Consider the following 20,225-nt stretch of genomic DNA (forward strand, 5'->3'; position numbering starts at 1 on the left):
CCTTACAAGCGTTTCAAAAAGAAAAAATCCTGATCTCTAGGTCTCCCTTTCCCCCGTCCCCTTGGCCTCTCCAAAGGTTGTAATCCAGCAGATGGCTTTACGGCTCAGGAACCTGTTTTTACAGAGCCACTCTCCGGATCATCCTGTATTGGCAATTGCTGGTCGAGGTGATCATTTAAAGTCATTGCCAACACAAGGGACCTATAATGTTAGGAAAAGAGAAAATATGAGATGGAAGTTTGACCCTAAAACATGTTAAATAACGATCTTATGTGTATTTGGCTGTCAGAAGGCATTTAACTGATGAAAAAAATCTGAAGCTGATTCTATGAAAAACAACTAAAGTTGAAGGACCAGTGTTGCTCTAGGATGTCTAAACTGGGAGGGGATAATCCACATTTCAGTGTTAGAGAAGATGTGGGACTGAGCCCAAGGCCAGGCACCGTGCCCTCCTTGGTGTCTGTCTCTCTTCCTAAACTCTGGGTCTTCTCAAGCAGAAACAGGATCTGTTCCTCTTTGGATCCCCGATGTCCATCACTGTGCCTGCAAACTGCAGGTATTCAATAAAGTGTCAAATTAAACTAAACACTTTTTATATTTAGTCGAATGCATAGATAAGGTCGAATAGCAGGCTTTACATAAAACTGCTGGGTATGTGTTGCTTTGAAAACAGAACTGGGAGGAAATTAAGCAGTGGGATTTAAAAGATTATTTTAAAAAAAAAACCATGCAATTATTTTTGTACCATGTCTATCATGTCAGTCCCTACCCACCTGCCTACTGACTGTATTCCTCAGGGTCCCAGCAGGAAACAGATGGCTCGCCAGAGTAGAATGGAGAAACTATTTCCAGAGGAGTGGGCAGAATGAAGAGGACACCAAGGAAGGAAGTCCTGGGACTAGCAGCAGTGGGATGTCCTAGCCATCCCTGTGCCCAAAGGGACCAGAGAACAGAGCAGGGTGGCCAGAACCTAGCAAGAGCTAGAGCCTAGAGGGGGCTGCACAGCGGGGCCTGTAGCCACAGGATGCAATGGGCAGAAAAGGGCAGAACGTTCCTCCAGGGGCCAACTAGAACCAGCAGCACACCCACCCAAAGGAACAGGAGGACGTGGACAGATTCTACGATAAGCCATGGAAAAAAAGAACCTTAGGGAGCTATGATGCAGCAGATCAGTGAAGTTTATTAGTCTGTAGCTTGTCTGACTTTTTTAGAAGGTTGAGCTTTCGTTAGTTCATTCACCAAATACTTGAACTTTTTTATGTTGTAAGATACTGGTTTTGGCTCTGGGGATACAAGGATACAGTGGGGAGTGGGGGACATAGGCAGGGAATAACAGCACAGTACAATAGTGCGATGATGGGCGTATTAGTTTCCTAGGGCTGCATAGCAAAGTACCCCAAACTGGGTACCTTAGACAACAGAAATTTGTAGTCTCAAAGTTCTGGAGGCTAGTTCTGGCGCGAGATCCAGGGGTTGGAAGGGTTGATTCCTTCTGAGGCTATGAGAGAGAATCTGCTCTAGGCCTTTCCCTTAGCTTCTGGTGGTTTGCCGGCCATCTGTGTCTTTCCTTGGCCTGTAGAAGGGTCATCCCAATCCCTGCCTTCATGTTCATATAGCATCCTCCCTGTTTGTGTGTGTGTGTGTGTGTGTGTGTGTGTGTGTGTGTGTCCAGATTTCCCCTTTTTATAAGACACTAGTTATGTTGGATTAGTGTGACTTTACCTTAACTAATTACAACTGTAATGATCTAAATAAGATCCCATTCCAAGGTACTGGGGGATAGGACTTCAACTGTCAATCTGGGGGACAGAATTCAAGCCATGGCACTAGGGACAGACTCAGGGTATCATGGGAACACATACAAGGTGGTCGTGGAGGATGAGTGAAGAGACGGCAACGTATCTGGTCTTAAAGGATGAGTAAGCGTCAGTCAAGTGAAGAGATGAGTGGGCAGTGGAGGAGGAAGACGGGACAGGAGGGGAAAGCAAGAGACAGCCCTGGAGACTTGGAGCCGCAGGAGATCAAAAGCTCAAGGTGCAGGGAAGGGCCAGCAGCTCTGGCCACAGAGGGCCTTGTACAACCTGCAGAGAGTCCAGACGAGAGAAACGATGGGAGGGTTTAAAGCAGGGACTTGACAAGTCCAATTTTGCCTTTCAAAGAGCTCACTTCCGCAGCTAGGTGGGTGCTGGTAAGGGCTGTTAGCAAACATCCAGGAAGCTGCTGTACTGGGTCGGGAGAGAAGTGGTGGGAGAGATAGAGGGGAGAGAAGGGTGAGTCTGAGAGACACTTGGGAGGACTTGGTGGTGATGGGAGCACATGCGTGTGGAGAGGGGGAAGGAGTGGAGTAATAGCATCCCTACCCCTGCAGGGGGGCCACGGTGCCTTCAGCAAGGTGGGCAAGAGGTGGCTTAACAGGAAAAGTGTCCCCAGTTGCTGTTCTAGAAATGCTGGATTAGTGGTGCCTATGGGAGAAGCTAGGGGTAAAGATCTGGGTTAGAGAGAGGGACTTGGGAGTTATCTGCATATCCTCCGAGAGAGGATGCGCTTTGCCAGGGAGTGTGTGTGGAGAGCAAGATAGCGGTGAGTCAGAGCAGAATCCCGGAATCCCAGAGAACAGCCACGTGCCTGGGACAGGCAGCGGGAGAGGAGCCCCTCTCAGAGGGAGGGTGGAGAATGGATGTAAGGGATCAGGAAGCTTCAGAGAAGGATAATCCGTATCCTCAAATGCCTCAGAAAATTCTAGTAAGGAAAGGAACGCAGCTAGTCCATTCAATTTGTTATCTATCGAGGAAGTCGTTGGTCACCTTGGTGACATCAGTTTTGGTAGTGGGGTGGGGACAGAAGCAGAGTACAAAGAGCTGGGAATGAAGGGATGTGTAGACAGCACGTCGTTTGGAGGAGAAGGGGAGAGGGAAGCTGAGAAGTAACTAGAGGAAGACATGGGCCACGAGACTCGAGTACTGAGAATGAAAATGTTTGAAATATTTCAAGAATTGCCAACACGTGACACAGAGAGAGGAAGTGAGCCAATGCTGTTGGAAAAATGGCACCCGTAGACTTGCTGGATGGAGGGTTGCCACAGACCTTCAGTTTGTAAAGACGCAATTATCTGCAAAGCGAAGCGCAATAAAATGAGGTCTGTCTGCCTGTGCGTTTAGAGGCTTCAAGGGAGATGGAAGAGATTTGATACAAATGAAACAGAGGGGATAACTATCAGAGGCTGTCAGTAGTCATCAAGAGAGAGAATAAAGGTACAGAAAGAGGGCCCCGCCTCTGAGAATGAAGGTGAGGATGAGTGTGCATGTGGAGGTGTTTGTAGAAGGGGGGTGGGAAGTTGAAGGAGCATGAGCCTGATGACCTTGAAGTTGGAATCAAGTTTATCTGCTGAGTATAAGAGACTAAAGATTGGGCAGGAGCCTTGGTGAGAGAGTTAGGAGCTCGGAGTGGTCACCTGGGGCACAGAGGAGGGCGCTCTCCAAGGACAGCTAAAGGTGACATGGGCTGCACTGAGGACGCAGCAGAGGTTGGGGGCTATGAACGTGGGGTGGCCCAGCCTCTCTAGGAATGTCCGTTTCCCCAGGGGTGCTCAGTCTCAGAGCTAGAACAAAGGCAAAGGCTGTGAGGGCTTCTGTGCACCCAGGTTAGGATTTTGCTTGGTGAGAGCTGAGGGACGCTGAGGGATCTGGACCGGGAAGGAGGGTGAAGGCAAAGGAGGCAGGAGGAGCCTGATGAATGGGGAGAAGATGGAGGCGTCAGCAGAATAAGGACGTAAAAGAGCCGGAAGTCTACACAGATGGAATCGAGGAAGGGATGCACTTAGCCTGCTTATGATTTTACTGAGTGGGATACAAGTGAACAGCGACCTTTGCACTGAGTCCATGTTCCTCTTGCAGATTGCTTAGACCAAAGCACTGGAGCTGGATTAGAGGGGAAAAGTACATAAGATGCATCTCAGCTAACTCAGTGCTCTTCACAGTGGGTCTCACAACAATGTCACTCATTATTATTAGGGGGGTGTGATTGTTGAGAAAATAGAGGAATCTATTTTCTAAAATCTATCCTTTTTCTTATCTTTATCAGAGTCTGGCAAAGTATGTCAGCCCTTTTCCAAGACAGTATCTTGGAACAGCTCCCTGTGTCTTTCTGTGAGTAATGGAGCCCCTGGGTACAGAGAGGGTCTGAGGATGGAGGCCAGGAAGCAGAGGCCTCTCACGGACCTTCCGGCTGCATCTCCCAAGCTCGGCCAGCTGCTGATCCAAGGCAGGGAACATCTCAGCCACGCAGATGCAGCCACCCCACGCTGGCTGCGCGGAGCCCCGAGTTCTGATGTGCCAAGAGAGCTTGGGACTCCTGTCAAATCACCAAACAGGAAGTTGGCCGTGCTGCAAACAGGCCTGCAAGCTGTGGACAGCGGATATCGGGCAGTGGAGCCAGGCCCCGCCACTTGACAGGCAAGGCCCCCAAGACTTGGGGGCAATCTGTATTCCAACTCACGCCCCTGGCCACGCTGCGAGCCCTCCAGCCCGACGCCGAGCGCTGCCCGGGCTCTGGACCCACAGTTGCTGTGGCGGCAGCTCACACAGGCCCCTTTGTTCGGAGACTCCGCACGCATCAAACAAGGCAGCTTCCTCTGGCCGTTTGCTCAGGGCCTGGGAAAGAAAGGTCTCGTGGTCAAGCTGCCTGACCGGCCAGCTTTGGGGATAGAGGGGGCTGCTCGCTGAAAGCTAGTTGGCTGTACCACGTCCACAAGCGGAGCTTGAAGGACTCGGCCAGAATTATGGCAACACCCCACTCGGGTGCTATCCGGGCCTGCTTGCGGCTGGCCGGGGGCCCTCGGCAGCCCCTGCTCGTTAACCGGATTGAGAAAGTGACTCCGACAGAGAAGGCTCAGTCAACACTGGCGCTGCGGGCCACCTCTTCAAATGACAAAGGGCCTCTTGCTTTGTGTGTGAAAAAGGGCAGGAGAGATTCAACACGGAGCACAGGACCTGTCGAGTAAGTACGATTTTCTTCTACTGGGGCTGCTCCAGCTGCCCTGAAGTGGTCTTCTAGCAGCTGAAGGACACTCAGCCATCCGGTTCACGGCCGTTGTCTCTCCACCTCAAACCGCACCACCCAAAAGAGGCAGCCGGTGGAGAAGACAGGTCCTCAGACCATTCTCCCCTGACCCTGGAAACATCTAGCCCAGCATCTGCCACCTCCCTTGATCATCAAGGAGCACCGGCAAACGGGCTGCACTCTGAGGGGAGCCCTACTTTCCGTCCACAATAGAAAACCATTTCTCTTTAAAAAAAATATATTCTTGATCCTAAAGGAATAATCATTCCTTATTTGTCAGCTCCAGAAACAATTTGGTGCAGAAAGCTTTTGAGTAATTCCCAAAGTTTGGCCAACATCCTGTTTGGTGATTTGCAAATTTCCCAGCAAGGTGGAGGGTTCCAGGGAGGCCAAGGGTGACGCAAGCGCAGTGGAGAGAGAGGGATGGCGGTGCCAGGCTTGCCAGGTGCACGGGCTGTGTTCCTGCCCCTCCAGGACCTGGGCTGTTGCTCCCTCCCCACTGGGTTTTCCCCGTGGAAAAGAAGTTATGTTCCCCCTGCTTGAGACCAGGGTGCGATTCATTTTACGTCATCGCAGCACCCAGCACAACACGCAGCAGGGGCTTTGCAGCTATTTAACGGACGGACGGATGTTTAGCCGGTTTCTGGGGACTGGGAAGAAACGTTTCTTTGTATTTGGCCCTGTCTGCTTTGTTTGGGGGTGAGACCAGGGTGTGCATCTCTTGCAAGGCTCCCAAATCTGGAAATCTGGGTATTCTTCTTATACCACTGCTCTGGCAGCTCAGCAGGGTCCCCCAGGGAGAGGCCACCGCAGCTGAATTAAGCCTAGACAAAGAGTTCCTGCCCCATCCCATCCCTGCAGCTGGCCCCAGGCCAGGAGAGCTAGGAGCTGGGGTTTGAGCCAAGGGAATTAGGAGGGCACCCCCCCCCGCCCCAGTTAATTCAATGCCTTTAGTTGCTCTCCTGGATTTCTAAGAAAATATAACCTCGCCAGGGATCCAGCCCACGCCTTCCTCACTCACCTTTTCCTTCAGACCTTCCTCCTCCTTGCTCCCCGCTATATATTCATTCATTCAGCATGTAGTGGGTGTCTGGCATTGCTGGTTACTAGGGGCGTAAGATGATGGGCCCATCTCTGAGTTCACTGACCGCTGGAAGAGGGAGAGATGCAAATACTCATCACTGTTCTTGAAGCTGCTGACACTCGTGATTATGTGCATGGGGCTACATAGGTGGGGACAGCTCACGGTAAAGAAACGTCAGACCTTACTTTTGTATTTGAGATATTTCATTTAGCGGTATCATCATATGCCCTGTAATTTACATGTGCAACTTAACCATGTGTTTTCTGAAACATTATCTCCTTTAATCCTCACAGTAATGCTGGGATCAGGGATTTGATCTCTGCTTTACAAATGAAGACACTGAGGTACCAGCTAAGTGGCTGTTCAAAGAGGCTTTGAAGTCAGGGTGTCAGGGTAGCCCTGGCGCTGCCTACTCCCTGGGCTGCCTTTCCGCAGCCCAGGCCTGGGGTTCATCCTGGTAAAGGGGGTGGGAAGAGAATTCTAAAGCCTGAGTGGGGGAGCCTTCCACCCCACTTTCTTTCTTCAGCCTCAGCTGCTTGTCTCTTTCTTTTTCAGTTTCCAAACTATAAAAAAGAAATAAAAATAGCATGAGAATGTTCTGTTGCTTCCTTAATGAACCCACCTGCTGGCTATTGCTAGAAATTTCTTTAAAGAAGCACAAATCCCTTCATTCTGCAAGTAGAAATAAAAAGCTTAAGATGCAAATGCCTGGAAGCCTTAACACAGACACATAAATAAGTTCCACTCAAGACCAAATGATAATAGAATATTCTATCCTGCTTGTTCTGAGCTAGAAAGTGGAAATAAAAATCACCAGTCTTATACAGACTTTACAGTTCTAAAGGAGTTTTACTAAAATCTCCTCAATTTTATGCATATATATAATATTATATATATGTGTGTGTATATATATATAATAAATACATATATAAAAGTTGTTGAGCATCTACTATGTGTCAGGCACTGTGTTGGGTGCTAAGGACAGTGGGAAGTAAAACAGATATAGTGCTTTCTCCCATGGAGCTGAGTACAAAATTAGAAAAATAAATAACACTAAGCTTGAGGAGAGCTATGAAAGGAAATAGTGCGAGGAAGGGCTTCTGGGGCGAGGGAACAACATATTCAAAGGCTCCAAAGCAAGTGTGGAGCATGTGAAAAGCTGAAAGGACACGGGAGTGGTGGGTGGGATGGGTAGGTTAGTAGGGGGCAAGGAACAGACTGAGAAAGGAAGGCCGGGGAAACTTTGGTTAAGGACCTTGGGACTGGAACACGAACTTACAGGTGCTTAAAGGGAACTTAAAGGGTAATGGGGAGACATTTGAGGGCTTTACAGCAGGAGGGATAATAATATGATTTGTATTTATTTTGATAATAATATGATTTATATTTTGTTAATTTTGCTGTAGGGTCAGGAATGGGTATGAATATAGCAAGAAGGATGCCGTTGTGATCGTCCAGGTGAGGGGTGACGGGGGCTGGACTAGGATGGAATAGTGGGGATGGGAGGGTGGATAATTCCAGAGATTTAAAAACCGTATAAAATAAAATGGATGTGATTTGTTGATGAGACATGGGGGTAAAGCAGAGGGAAGTCAGGGAGGACCCAAGCTCCTGGCGGTCGGTTGAGATGGGGTGGGTGACAGTGCCGTGGGCTGAGAGAAGGACCACCAGGAGAGGGAAGGTGATGGGCTCAGTTTGGGGGACGCTGAGGTTTAGGTCGGCAACAGCATGGAGGGGCATAGAGGCCGTGTGACATTCTTGCCTTTTAGTGGCTGAAATTGCCTTCCCTGGCCTACGTGGCTGAACCAAGCCAACACCCTGCCCATTCAGTCTGGTCTCACCTGCATCCACGAAACACAACGCCTAGAGACAGTGAAACAGAAACAGCATCTGTCATACATTCAGTGTTCTCCCTCTGCGTGGTCTTCATCTCCCGGCAGAAGAGCAGAGAGAGAAGCCAGTTTCTGCAATTTGTACTTCGAGATGTTCATCTTTACCAGATACTAGCCCAGAGCTGAGCCCGCCTCTCAGCTGCTTCCTGGGAATTCCTGAGAGCAGGACGGGGGAAGGACCACCTGCCTCCGCTGTCTACCTCTGTGAGCTCTGCCCCTCAGCCCACCTCTTAAAAGGAATTAAAAGTAAACTTCTCTAGAGAAGAAATGCAGATAAAAAGCCCATCTCCAGACTCCTTATGCACTCTGCAGTTCATTTCTTTCTAAATCTTTTCTTTGATTATATTGTCTTAAGAAAGTGAGAGAACAGAAATCCTCACAGAGGCTGAACTGTGCCTGCTCTGATTTCTTCTTTCTGAGCGAGTTTTTAGTCAGTGAACAGAAAAGAGCCTTCTCTAAGCTCCTCCCAGCCTGGAAAAGCCACACTGTTCTCCCTGATTCCCACCCCACCAAGGTTTCTGTGCTCCAGACCTGCCGGTTTCTAAAAAGCTTGGAACTTTGTACACAGAAGAATAGCCGATTTCCCCTCAGCATAAAAGAGGGTCTGCAGTGGGCTTTTAGGAGCAAGGGAGGGTCCTCGCCTTAGAGCTCTCATCCTCCCCACGTCCCTTCTTTAAGGAACAACAAATACAGAGGCCGCAATTTGAGGTGTCTCGAATCCCTCTGAGGAGAAGTAAACAAGCACCTTAGCTCAAGCAAAATAAAAGGTGTGTCTTGGTCCTCATCTCTAGAAAAGCAGAGATTGAGGTATAAAATGAGAGGTGCAAGCAGGGTGGTGAAGATCAAAGGGAGGTGGGGTAGGTCAAGGTGAGACGGGAGTCCCCAGGATGTGCTTCCACCCTGGCCAGGGCTGGCCGGGTGCAGACAGGGTCCTCCTGACCCTGGGCCTCTCTGGAGAGACTGCAAGGACAAACACACCTCGGGCCTCAGAAGGGTGCATAAGAGGGAGAGAGTGGAGGGATTTGTCCACAAGGCTCCCTCCCATCCCTCACTTCCCATCTGTCAAGTTCCACCCCAGAGGTAGTCACCCTTGCCCCCCATCCCCTGATGTCCTGGTTATATCACTCACACCCTTGTCTCAGAAACCAAATCCCACACCTTGTACAGTGGTGTTTCCTTCAACTCCAAAGTGGAATAGGTGGGGCAGAGAGAGAGAGAAGGAGGAGAAGAAAGGGGGAAGAAGGGGGGGAGAAAGGGAAGGGGGAAGAGGGGGGGAGGGAGCCCCTTCAGCTAAGGACGTAAGAGAAGGAACACAGTTTACCTGCTAGTACAATAGGTTCAAGGTACACCACCTTTTCTTTCCCTGGGACAGCTTTCAGCAGAAGAGGAAGGAAAACCTCCAAGGGGGGGGTGGGGGTGGGGGTGGGGAATAACCAAGGTCTAAGGGGCATCCTGAGGGTTCCCAGAAGGAAAGTGTAACCGATCAGGACCCTACGGGACCTTCCTGGGACAGACCCCTTTCCTATACCCTCTGCTGTAGCTCCTCTCTGAAGTACCCAGATAACACTTCCTGAGTTGTCTTACAGATGTGAAAACCCCCATGTAGCCCCCAGGCCCACTGGAGCCTAAGGACTGAATGTTAACCCCTGCGACATGGCCCTGACACCTCATCATCAACCACAGAGAATTGGACACGAGCTGATCACAGACCTTGTGAACCCCCTCCTTCACCTGGCCTTTAAAAATGCTTTCCTGAAACCCCTATGGGAGTTCTGGCATTTTGAGCACTAGCTGCCCTGGACTCCTTGTTGGGCGCCCTGCAATAAACGCTGCACTTTCCGTCACCACAACCTGGTGTTAGTGGGTTGGCTTTACTGCATGCAGACAAGAGGACCCAAGTTTCGTTCGGTACCCAAAGGACTGAAGGGGTCAGGCTGTTTATGCCTGTGTATTTGCATCAGGAATCTGGAGCAGAGAGCAGTGAGGAAGGCTGAGGAGGGAACCAGGGGGCCAGAATCTCCGTTGTGGGGAATGAAGTACCCAGAGAGGCACATAGGCGCTTGCTCACAGAAAACAGTGCCTATAAGACCAGTCAGAGATTCGTCATGAGAAATGCTGGTCTACACCCCAACCTACCAGCCAAAAAATGCCCAAGGAGATCTAGACGTGGCACGTGATGTGGCACTGTCTGTCCAGCTAGTCCTAAGGATAGACCACTGTGCATCCTTCGTGAAGAGAATGGAAGATGTCAAAACGGGCCCCCCATCTCCTGGAGCAATGGCAGGACCAGGCCCCTCCTTGGTAGAGAGGAAACCAGGGTCCCCTTCAAAGATGTTCCCTGGTCCATTCCATTTGCCCAGACAGAGGAAAAACAACACACACGTCAATTTCTCTTCCAGGCCTTATCCCTGCATGGGACTTGCCGACAAAGCGTTCATTTAGGGGACAGAGTTTTGGGGGTCCCTCTGTTGTTCTCTTGGGAGTAAGTTCATTGGCTTTTCCCTGGCAGAGTCCTGTGAAAGCTGCTGAGGGCATCTGAGAACTGGACCATGTGTTGGACGGACCCCCGTGAAGTCAGTTCCAAGGGAGCCACAGCGGCTGGCAAGATCGCAGGGTATCTACAGAAAATGGCCCATGGCTTGGGCCTCTCAAGACTGAACCTGGGTTGTGATAAATATACATTATTCACAGCCCGCTCCTCAGAGTGCCAAGTGCCTTCACCTCACTACCTCTTGTTTTAACAGCAAGACTGAAGTTGATGATGAGCAATCTAGATGAAAGAGGTTGTTAAGAGGAGCTCCCAAGGTCACACAGCTGATAGACTTGAGCTCAGATCTTTTATTCCTCAATTTGGCTCCAATTCTGGCTTGGCAACCTAAAGAGGAGCCCGAGGGATGAGACTTTTACATTTAATCCGATTAGTCTAATTTAGAGATGTGGTTCACAATTCTTGCATCTATGTTACCAAGTAAGAGCTTTTCAGGCCTTGGTCTTTGGACAGCACCTACCCCGCTCTATCGCGGGCACCAGCCATGAAATCCTCTGTATCATGCATTTTCATTCCTGGGTTATCACCCCTCCCACCTGGACTAGTTCAAGAAGGGAATCTATAAGCATTTCCCAGCCTGCTTCTCTCTCTCCCTCTCTCTCTCTCTCTCTCTCTCTCTCTCTCTCTCTCTCTCTCCCTCTCTCTCTCTCTCTCCACATCCCCCACTCCAAACCAGGGAGCGCTGATATCGGAGACTCCCTGGGAATTTTAATAGCATCAATCAGCCTCACAGCTGGGGGCAGAGATAAGCCTTTGGCAGTTCCTCCCCAAAAGCCCTTTCCCTGTTTTTGTGGGTGTAGCTCTCACTTCTTCAGTTTGGGAGCTCTTCACACAAAGACAAACAGAAACTATTATCTGGCTCTACCTGGGACACAGAGAAACCCTCTTTGAGGATCTGGGCCATTTCTAGACTTAAGACTGTAGTGGGCCCTGGAACAGTGAACAGGGCCTGCTTCCCAACCTCCCTCTTCCCTAGAAACATCAGAGGTGTGCCATCTTCCCAAAGACACTTGTTTTGTCCCTTCTTTATGCAATAGGCCTTCCTGGACTTTCTTCCTTCACCTCCCAAATTTTACATGGCTTGAGGGAGAAGACACTGGCTTATTCATGATTTTATAGTTTTTAATGGGCTAAGTGGCCCCATGATGTAATGTAAAGAGATGATCAGAGGACCCAAACCGAAATACTAATTTTTGCCCCTGCTGGCATGCATTCTGGGGCCTATTACTTAATTCGTTTCCACCTCAGTTTCTCCATCTATAACATGGGAACAATTCCTGTCAGGAAGGGTCATTGTAAGGACTCAGTGAGATGCATGGGAAGCCGTTGACCCCCTGAAAGACTCAGTGAAGCTTAGACCCTCCCTGACACAGGGTCTTCCTGAGCAGAGCCTTGGTGCTTTTGTACTGAATTGAAAACCAAAGGAAAACCTCACCCTTCCCTTTGGAAATCACTTTGTCCTTCTGCTTTTTTATTTCTCCTCCTACAAACACATTGTCATATACACGGAAGATGGTACATTTATTCTTTCACTGTTGTCCATCTCATTTCACTTCAACTCCAGGTATACAAAGTTCACCTCATTTCTACCCCAAGTCACCAAGGCAACCCTGCTTTTGCTATCTTTCCCCATCTTCCCAAGCCCCCCACCCCTATACACACCTGCACATGCAATCAGGGGAGAAAGAAGTCGAAGGATTCTCCATTTATTTATTCATGTGTTTGAATCCTCCTTACCCTCAATAGGATTTCAAGTAATTTAGATTAAATTAAAGGTAAGCAGGTGAGGACACTGGGAGATGAGTTGTTGGTGGGGTAACAGGAAGCCAGCAGTGGAATCAGCACACAAAACTGTGTCAATTATGTGAGCAGATCTGAGAAGAACTGGACAGTTGATAAAAATCACCAATGTGCACTCCTTGCCCCAACTGGCACTTTGGGGGAAAGATTAGAAGAGAAAGCCACTGAAAATGACAATCTTAGCAACATCGTCATATGTTTCTTCCACGGGCAGAAAAGCTCTGGGGCCACTGAAGTCTCCATCTGGACTCAGGAGGAGGTGGAACCACGGGTGCTTTCTGGATCATCGCCCATCAAAGGTGGGTCAAGTGTTTAGCACCCAGGGAGTAAATACTCCTGGTTTAAATTAACAAATTGAAATTGCTTGGAAAATGCAATTTTGAAACAGGAGGGAAGGGGGCAGGGCACAACCTTTAAAAGAATGACATAGCCTGAGGACACAACATAAACTGGTTAGAACCAACTAGGTCCAAGATGGCAGACAACTGACTTCCACTAGACCTTGAACACACTAAATGACACACCCACAGGTGCCATGACAGATCAAAGACGGACACCCCTACTCTCTCCCTCTCTCTCCCTCTCTCTCCCTCTTTCTCTCTCTCTCTCTCTCTCTCTCTCTCTCTCTCTCTCTCTCTCTCGTCCACTGTGTAGGCTTACCTGGAGACCATGGACTCAAAGAGCTGGAGGGAAACTCTGAGAGCATCCTTTATAGTGAGGAAAATGTTTCTTGACTCTTAGGGTCCAAGTCTGGGTCTGAAAATGAAACTGATAGACCAGATTAATAGGAGAAAAACATAACATTGTATTGGATTTGTACATGTACATGAGAGCCTTCACAAGAAAATGAACTCCCGAAAAAGTGACCAGAGCAGGAAGCTTTTATACCTTTTAGACCAAGAAACAGTACATTTGTGAACAATTGACAAGACAAAGGGGTTTGGGCTGGGGGTGGTCCAGCTAAGGCTAGGAAGTCCTTATCTTACTTAACTAGGAAGATAAGGGTTAGTTTATCAAGGTCTGTCTGCAGATTCCTCTGGTGACTTCCCTGGACTGATAAGAGTCTGTCTCCAAGAGGAGAATTTATTTCCTGCCTTTAAGCAGAAAAGGGGATGCTTTTTCTTCACTTACTGCTTTTTTGAATTGCCTGCAGCTCAAAATAATTTTTATGTCAAAGAGACATATTTTGGGGTGACATATTCTGCTTTCCTTCTCATACAGATGAAGATCCCAAGGTTACCGGCTCGAGCCATCAGTGGCTGGTGGCAGCATGGAGGTTGGCAAAGCTCCTGACGCACATTCCAATATGTGTGTCTCTCCCACTGAAACAGGAGGGAAGGGGGCAGGGCACAACCTCTGAAAGAATGACGTAGCCCTTGAGGATACGACATAAACTGGATAGAACCAACTAGGTCCAAGATGGTGGAAGATTTGACTTCCAGTAGACCTTGAGACTCATTATATGCTCATTATAATACATTAGCATATGCTAAATGACACACCCATGGGTGTCGACCATAAAAGGCCCAAAAGTGGGCCAACTCCTGGAAATCTCCACCCCTTCTCTGAAATAGTTGGAATAATCCTCCCACTCGTTAGCCTTTGACATTACCCAACCCATAAAAACTAGCCACCCCGTATTTCAAGACCTATTGCCTCCTGAGATGGCCCACACTCTGTCTGTGGAGTGTGCTTCTCTCAGGGCCATTCTTGCCTTCAGAGATGGACCCCGTTCTGTCTATGGAATGTGTATTACTCTAAATAAATCCACTTCTTACTTATCACTTTGTCCCTCACTGAGTTCTTTCTACGATGAGACCTCAAGAACCTGAGCTTCATTAGGTCCTGAGACCAGGTGTGTGACCTCAATTAAAAGACACTGGGTTCAAGTCCCAATCTGGGTTTTGGCCAGGTTTGAGTCTCAGCCGGGGGCTTCGAGTCCCATCTCAGTTGTGTGGTTTCGCCACATCTCTCCACTGTATTTCTCTCCCCAGGCCTTTGGCCCTGACCATCCCACCCTCAATCCACATTCTCATCTCTCCATCTTCCCTCGCTTTCCCAACTCTGCAGCAAAGCCGCTGCTGGTCTTCTGACTGCTCACTTGTGGGCACGCCTCTGTGGGGCTCCTCAGAAGCTGCAGCACCGGGTGTGTGATTCTCCCTTGTTTCTTAGGTGATATTTGGGTTATTTGCAGTACAGGTGCTTACACCACACACCCAGCAACCACGTTGCTTCCTTTCGGTGAAACTATCGATTCCTCCTCTTGGCAGCAGAAGGGAGGCTTTGATGTGAGGATGTGTTGTGGTTTCTGAGGAAGGGAGTTGTTTGGAGGAGGATTTACAGCTGTTTGAAGATTCCTCCGCCCTGGCAATTGTTCTGGAGGCAGGAGCCGCTGGTGCATTTTCCGGACTGGGGGCGGCTTTCCTGAACCCTGTTTCTCTCTGAGAAGGAGAGAAAGGAAACTGAAGTGCTTCCAAATAAAGATCTGAGTAATGAGATTTGATCTGAAGGGATTTGGTAGTAAACTCCAAGAATTTCCAGACGCGATCCAGAGTACCGGCAAATTTTCTTCCTTCCAGGCAGGCAAAGGGGCGGTTCTGCGGGGGGCAGGGGCGGAGGGGAGGTGTTTATTGATCCCTTCTCCACCCCATTTCCCCTTTAAATTTTTCTGCCCCAAGAGACTTCCTCCGTTCTGTTGCAGCAACTCTCAGCAAGTGAATAGTGCTTTCTGGGGACCTCACCTTTGTTCAGTAGGTCTGTAGTGATACAGTAGAGATTTGAATGCCCAGTGCTGAGTTTTAATAGACTATTAAACTACAGCATTCCGCATTAGCTAGCTATGGCACAATTGCAGAAATATCGAAGATGTGCTCTCGGGAAAGCACTATTTACTTTAATGGGGAGATGCTGCAATAGACTGAAAATCTCTGCAAAGGGAACCGAGGGAGGAGGGTGGGAAGGACCCAGGGACTGTGACCTGGACTGAAGCAAACCCTTTTCTCCTTCCCAGTCCCTGAGCCTGGGACAGCAAGTCCTGGCCGGCTGGCAACCATCCCCAGCCCTGGATGGCTTGTGGCTCCTTGTTCCAGAAGATTTTGGCCAAGCTGTGAGTGTCATGGTCACCTGGCACTCCAGGCCCATTCTGTTTGACCTCAAGGTCTAAGAGACTTCGAGGCCTTCGGTCATTTGTCTTAGTTTATCGGGGGGCTGGAACTTTCCTTTTTATCGTTTGTTCTGTTCTCTCTGGCCTGAACGACGGGAGCACAAGGCACATGATATTCTACTTTGGAAAAGTCATTTTGCTCCAGGATTTTCTCCTCCCAAGTGCCTCTACCCCACCACACACTCAAAAGTATGCGCACACGCACACCAGCTTTTTGTAAGGAACTCAGACTCCCAGAGTCTGTTCCCCTCTCATCATTTCAGAGGAGGCTGGGCCCGGTCTCCCCCCAGGAGAAAGCCAGCAGCTTTCAGATCAGCTGTGATGTCAGAGCTGAACTCAGTAGCTGAAGGACCCTATCCAGCCATTATGCAAAGTATATAAAACTCTGAGCAGGTTGTTGCCCACTGTCTCAAACTGTGCAGCAGAAATAAACCTCGAGAACAGAGCCATCCAAGCCTTACCCACACGAGAGCCGTGAACAGCATTTTCCAAAAAAATCTATCTCACCTCTTATGCCTTTTTCTACTGCGCCTTTCTGCTGTACTGCAACATTTAAAAACCAAATTGCAAATTCTAAAAAGAAGCCGGTGCCTTCCCAGGATATGTTCTCCCAAACACACTCTTTATGCAAACCCAGGCCCACAGGAAGCCTGAAGGAAGAAGTGGAAAGACAAGGGAAATAGCCCCCAAATCAGTAGTACAACAAGGCTTCCCCATCTGCCTAACTAGTTTGCTCATTCAGCCTTGGAAATCATCACTTTCCTACTCACTTGGTGACATTTCATTCTAGATGAACAGACGAGAATGTTAATTTTGTTCATGCTCTCTTCCATGTATGATTACAGGGTAGGGTGAACGGCTCTCTTTTTCTTTTTTAAAATGGAAAGCTTGTAAAGAGGGGAGACAAGCCTGCATCCAAGGGCAGGATTTGCTTCCTACAGCCCTTGCCTCATCCCTCTGTGGCTTGAAAGCACAAAAACAAGAAGGGAGTTTCACAGACTTCTTCTTTAAACCTTTCAAAGAATATATTATAAAAATGACACGCATATGGTTAAACATTTTTTCCCCCCAACAGCTCAGGAAGGTATAAAATAAAAGGGATTGTCTTCTTCATCTACCTTACCCCTTATCTAACTCCTCCAGGGAACCACCATGAATGGCTTCAGTTTTTTGGTTTTTTAAAATAATTATTATGATTTTAAATGATATATCTTCTTTGTTTCAACTCAAGAAGCTATCTAACAACCGCCTGTGGTGGAAAGAGACAGAAATGTACCTCTCCACCTTGGTTGTCCCTCTACCTCTTACATTGGCTCAACGTCTCTCACACCTCAAAGTGAATTGCCATCTTAGCAACAATTAGTTAAGGGTGGGCTGGAAACACTTAGGCTAGGTGCTGGGCGGGGTGAACAGGAAAGGCTAGAGAGGAAGAAGGGAATTCCAAGAGGGAAGAGTTGTAGTGAATTTCTTTTTCTGCATGGTTTTGTCAGGTCATGTAGCTGCTTTTTCCACCATTAGTTAAAGGGTTACGATAGCCAAGATACAGAAACAACCTAAATGTCCATCGACAGAGGAATAGATAAAGAAGATGTGGTACATATATACAATAGAATATTACTCAGCTATGAAAAAAAGAATGAGATAATGCCATTTGTAGCAACATGGATGGACCTAGAGATTGTCATAATGAGTAAAGTAAGTCAGACAGAGAAAGAGAAATATTGTATGATATCCCTTATACGCAGAATCTAAAAAGAAATGATACAAATGAACTTATTTACAAAACCGAAACAGACTCACAGACTTAGAGAATGAACTTATGGTTACTGGGGGAAAGAGTGGGGGGAAGGGATATTTAGGGAGTTTGGAACTGACATGTACACACAGCTATATTTAAGATGGATAACCAACAAGGACCTACTGTATAGCACAGGGAACTCTGCTCAATGTTATATGGCAGCTTGGATGGGAGGGAAGTTTGGGGGAGAATGGATATGTGTATATGTATGGCTGAGTCCCTCTGCTGTTCACCTGAAACTATTACAACATTGTTAATCAGCTATACTCCAATACAGAATAAAGAGTTAAAAAAAAAAAATAAAAGGGTTGTGAACATGGGAGAAGGAAAGCCTTGATGGGCAAGGTGAGGGCTTGCTTTAAGAACCTCAACTATCTGACATATGTCTTCATTCATTCAAAAACCATATATATTCATGCCAGCAGTAAATAGTTCATTGCATCTATGGTAGATTACATTAATGGCCCAATTCTTCACCCCTCCCTTCACCCATGCCCTTTGCCATGTAACTCTGCAGTTCCTTCCTGTTCTGTGGGCAGAGTGAAATTCCCATCCCTGGGCTTACGCCTTGCGTCTCTCTCCATTGACCAATGGGACATCGGCAGACGAGGCGCAGGCGTGCTGTCTTGCTTCCTCTTGTGCTTCTGCCATCACCATGAGAAGGACTGGCCCTTAGTCCCCAGACATGCATGAGAAACCATGGAGCAGAGTTGCCCCAGGTGAGTGCAGAGGCATAAGCCAGCCCAGTGGAGATCAGCCAGACCCAGCCCAGACCAGCTAGACCCCGCAGAACTGTGAAGAGCCAATGTTGAGGGTGGTAAGCCACTGCCACTGTATAAGTTTTGTTACGACACAATTTTGTGGCAATACTAAATGGTACACACCCCTACGATCTTCCAGGAGCTGTTCAGAACACTGGGGAAAGCAGTGGGGAATAAAACTGAGTCACAACTCTCATGGAACCTCTGTTCTGATAGAGCACTTTACACACACATATCAGCTACTTAATGCTCCTAAGCCCTGGTGGCAGAGCCATTTTGGGGATGAGGAAACTGAGACTCAAGAAGGCTAATTTGCTTGCTAAGGATAACAACCTAGTAAGTGCCGGAGGAGGGATCTGAACTCGTATCTTCCGACTCCACCTGCTCTGTTCTTTCCTGCTGCTCCACAGTAACCTCTGCCTTCTGCTGGAGTCAGCACCTCTCACGGGAGTTACAGAGGGCCCTGACTTGGGTGGGGAGACAGATGGGAGCTGCAAGTTGTACCCAAAGAGGACTGCTCCGTTATCGACAAAATGAGAAACAACTCTCATTTTTATCCCCTGAAACTGTTCCTCCTTGCAATTAAACCAGTCTCTGTTTACAAGTATTTAGCATGATTCTAGAAATTACATTTTGAAATTATGTGAACAGAGAGAGAAGGCAGCCCACACAGTGAGCGATTTCTTGTGGGTAATTGGCTGCTGGTTCTGGCTCCATGATGCCTTCTCTTTCAGAGCATAATTAGTGATTTCAAAGGAAACTGTTAGAAATGGCCCAGGTCTCTAAAGAAAGGCTTTTCTAGCTCTTAACATTAGGAGCTCTGCTCAAATGCATGCTGACATATTTCCCTTTTTGTTTTTTCTCCTTTTTATAATGACCTCTAAAGCTATTTTCCAAAGATTAGAAAGGATGTGGATCTATACAACTCTTCCAGATATGGAAGATATCCCAGGTTCTCATCAGAACACTTAGAATCCCTTTCCCTTTTTCTTTCTTTCCCTTTCTTTCTTTCTTTCTTCTCTTCTCTTTCTTTCTTTCTTTCCTTCTTTCTTTCTTTCCTTCTTTCTTTCCTTCTTTCTTTCTTTCTTTCTTTCTTTCTTTCTTTCTTCCTTTCCTTCTTTCTTTCTTCTTCCTGAGAAAGACATAGAGTATTTGGATTTTAACAAATCCTTAGGATTAGATTCAAAAGTTTAAACAAAAACTTATTTCTCCCTCCTATTAGAAAATCTTTAGACAGTCACGGGCTGCTATGGTGGTTCCAAGTTCAGCAGAGACCACGCTCCCTCTATCTTTCATCCTCAAGGTCACCTCACAACCCAAGATGGCTGCTGGAGATTCAGCCATTACATCCACACTCAAGCACCAGGAAGAAGGGCTAGCTCCTTCCAGCTGAGTTAATTACTTTTAAGAAGATTTGCCTGAAGTCCCACAAAACAATTCTACTTGAACTCATTGGCCAGAACAGAGGTCCATGGCCATATCTAGCTGCAACAGGGGCTGGGATCAATGCAACTATATACAGGTTCTGTGGCTAAGGAGGAAGAAAAGCATGGATATTGGGGCAAGAAACTAGTTTCTGCCACAAATGCAACAGTGGAGAAATGTGGGCAGGTAAACTGAATGAACATACAGTCTGGTTGGTTTGAAATTAACATTAAAACTGAGGAGATCAGGTCAGTTTGTCAGCACCAAGCTAGGAGCTTGGGGTGTAAAAGGGTTTTCTCTTTTGTCCCGTTATGTTCGGTAACGTTATCCATGATTCGGTGAAGACTTTGAGAGCCCTCTGCCATCTCTGCTGATGACACAGATCAGGAAGTTTAGCTGCCATGAATCAGGATCCAGAAGCTCTGGAAAGGCTAAGTTACTGGGCAGGAAATAACAAGAGAAAATTTGACAGGAAAAAATATAAAAATCAATATTTAGATCTAAAAAACAAACTGCACAAGTGCAGGATGAAAGAGCCATAGTTTAGCTGCAGTTTTAATCTCCATGTGTTAAAAGTGAGAAGTGGCTCAGAAAAGATGCAATTGGATCTGGCCTTTGACAGGAAGGAAAAGGAAGCTAATATTTATGGAACATCCACAACATGCCACACCTTGTAATGGGCCCTTACAGTGATTT

At 47.7% G+C, this 20,225-nt stretch overlaps 1 long non-coding RNA gene across 1 annotated transcript; it reads left to right on the forward strand.

Annotated features, from left to right (window-relative positions):
• Nucleotides 1-4,282: 4,282 nt before the first annotated feature.
• On the forward strand, nt 4,283-14,777 carry LOC137223929 (uncharacterized). Its single transcript, XR_010943133.1, has 4 exons — nt 4,283-4,995; nt 7,549-7,600; nt 10,544-12,681; nt 13,604-14,777. It is a non-coding gene; the product is annotated as an uncharacterized lncRNA (long non-coding RNA).
• The last annotated feature ends 5,448 nt before the right edge of the window (nt 14,778-20,225 follow it).

The sequence above is a fragment of the Pseudorca crassidens genome, chromosome 4 (genome assembly GCF_039906515.1).
Source record: "Pseudorca crassidens isolate mPseCra1 chromosome 4, mPseCra1.hap1, whole genome shotgun sequence".
Taxonomy (NCBI): domain Eukaryota; kingdom Metazoa; phylum Chordata; class Mammalia; order Artiodactyla; family Delphinidae; genus Pseudorca; species Pseudorca crassidens.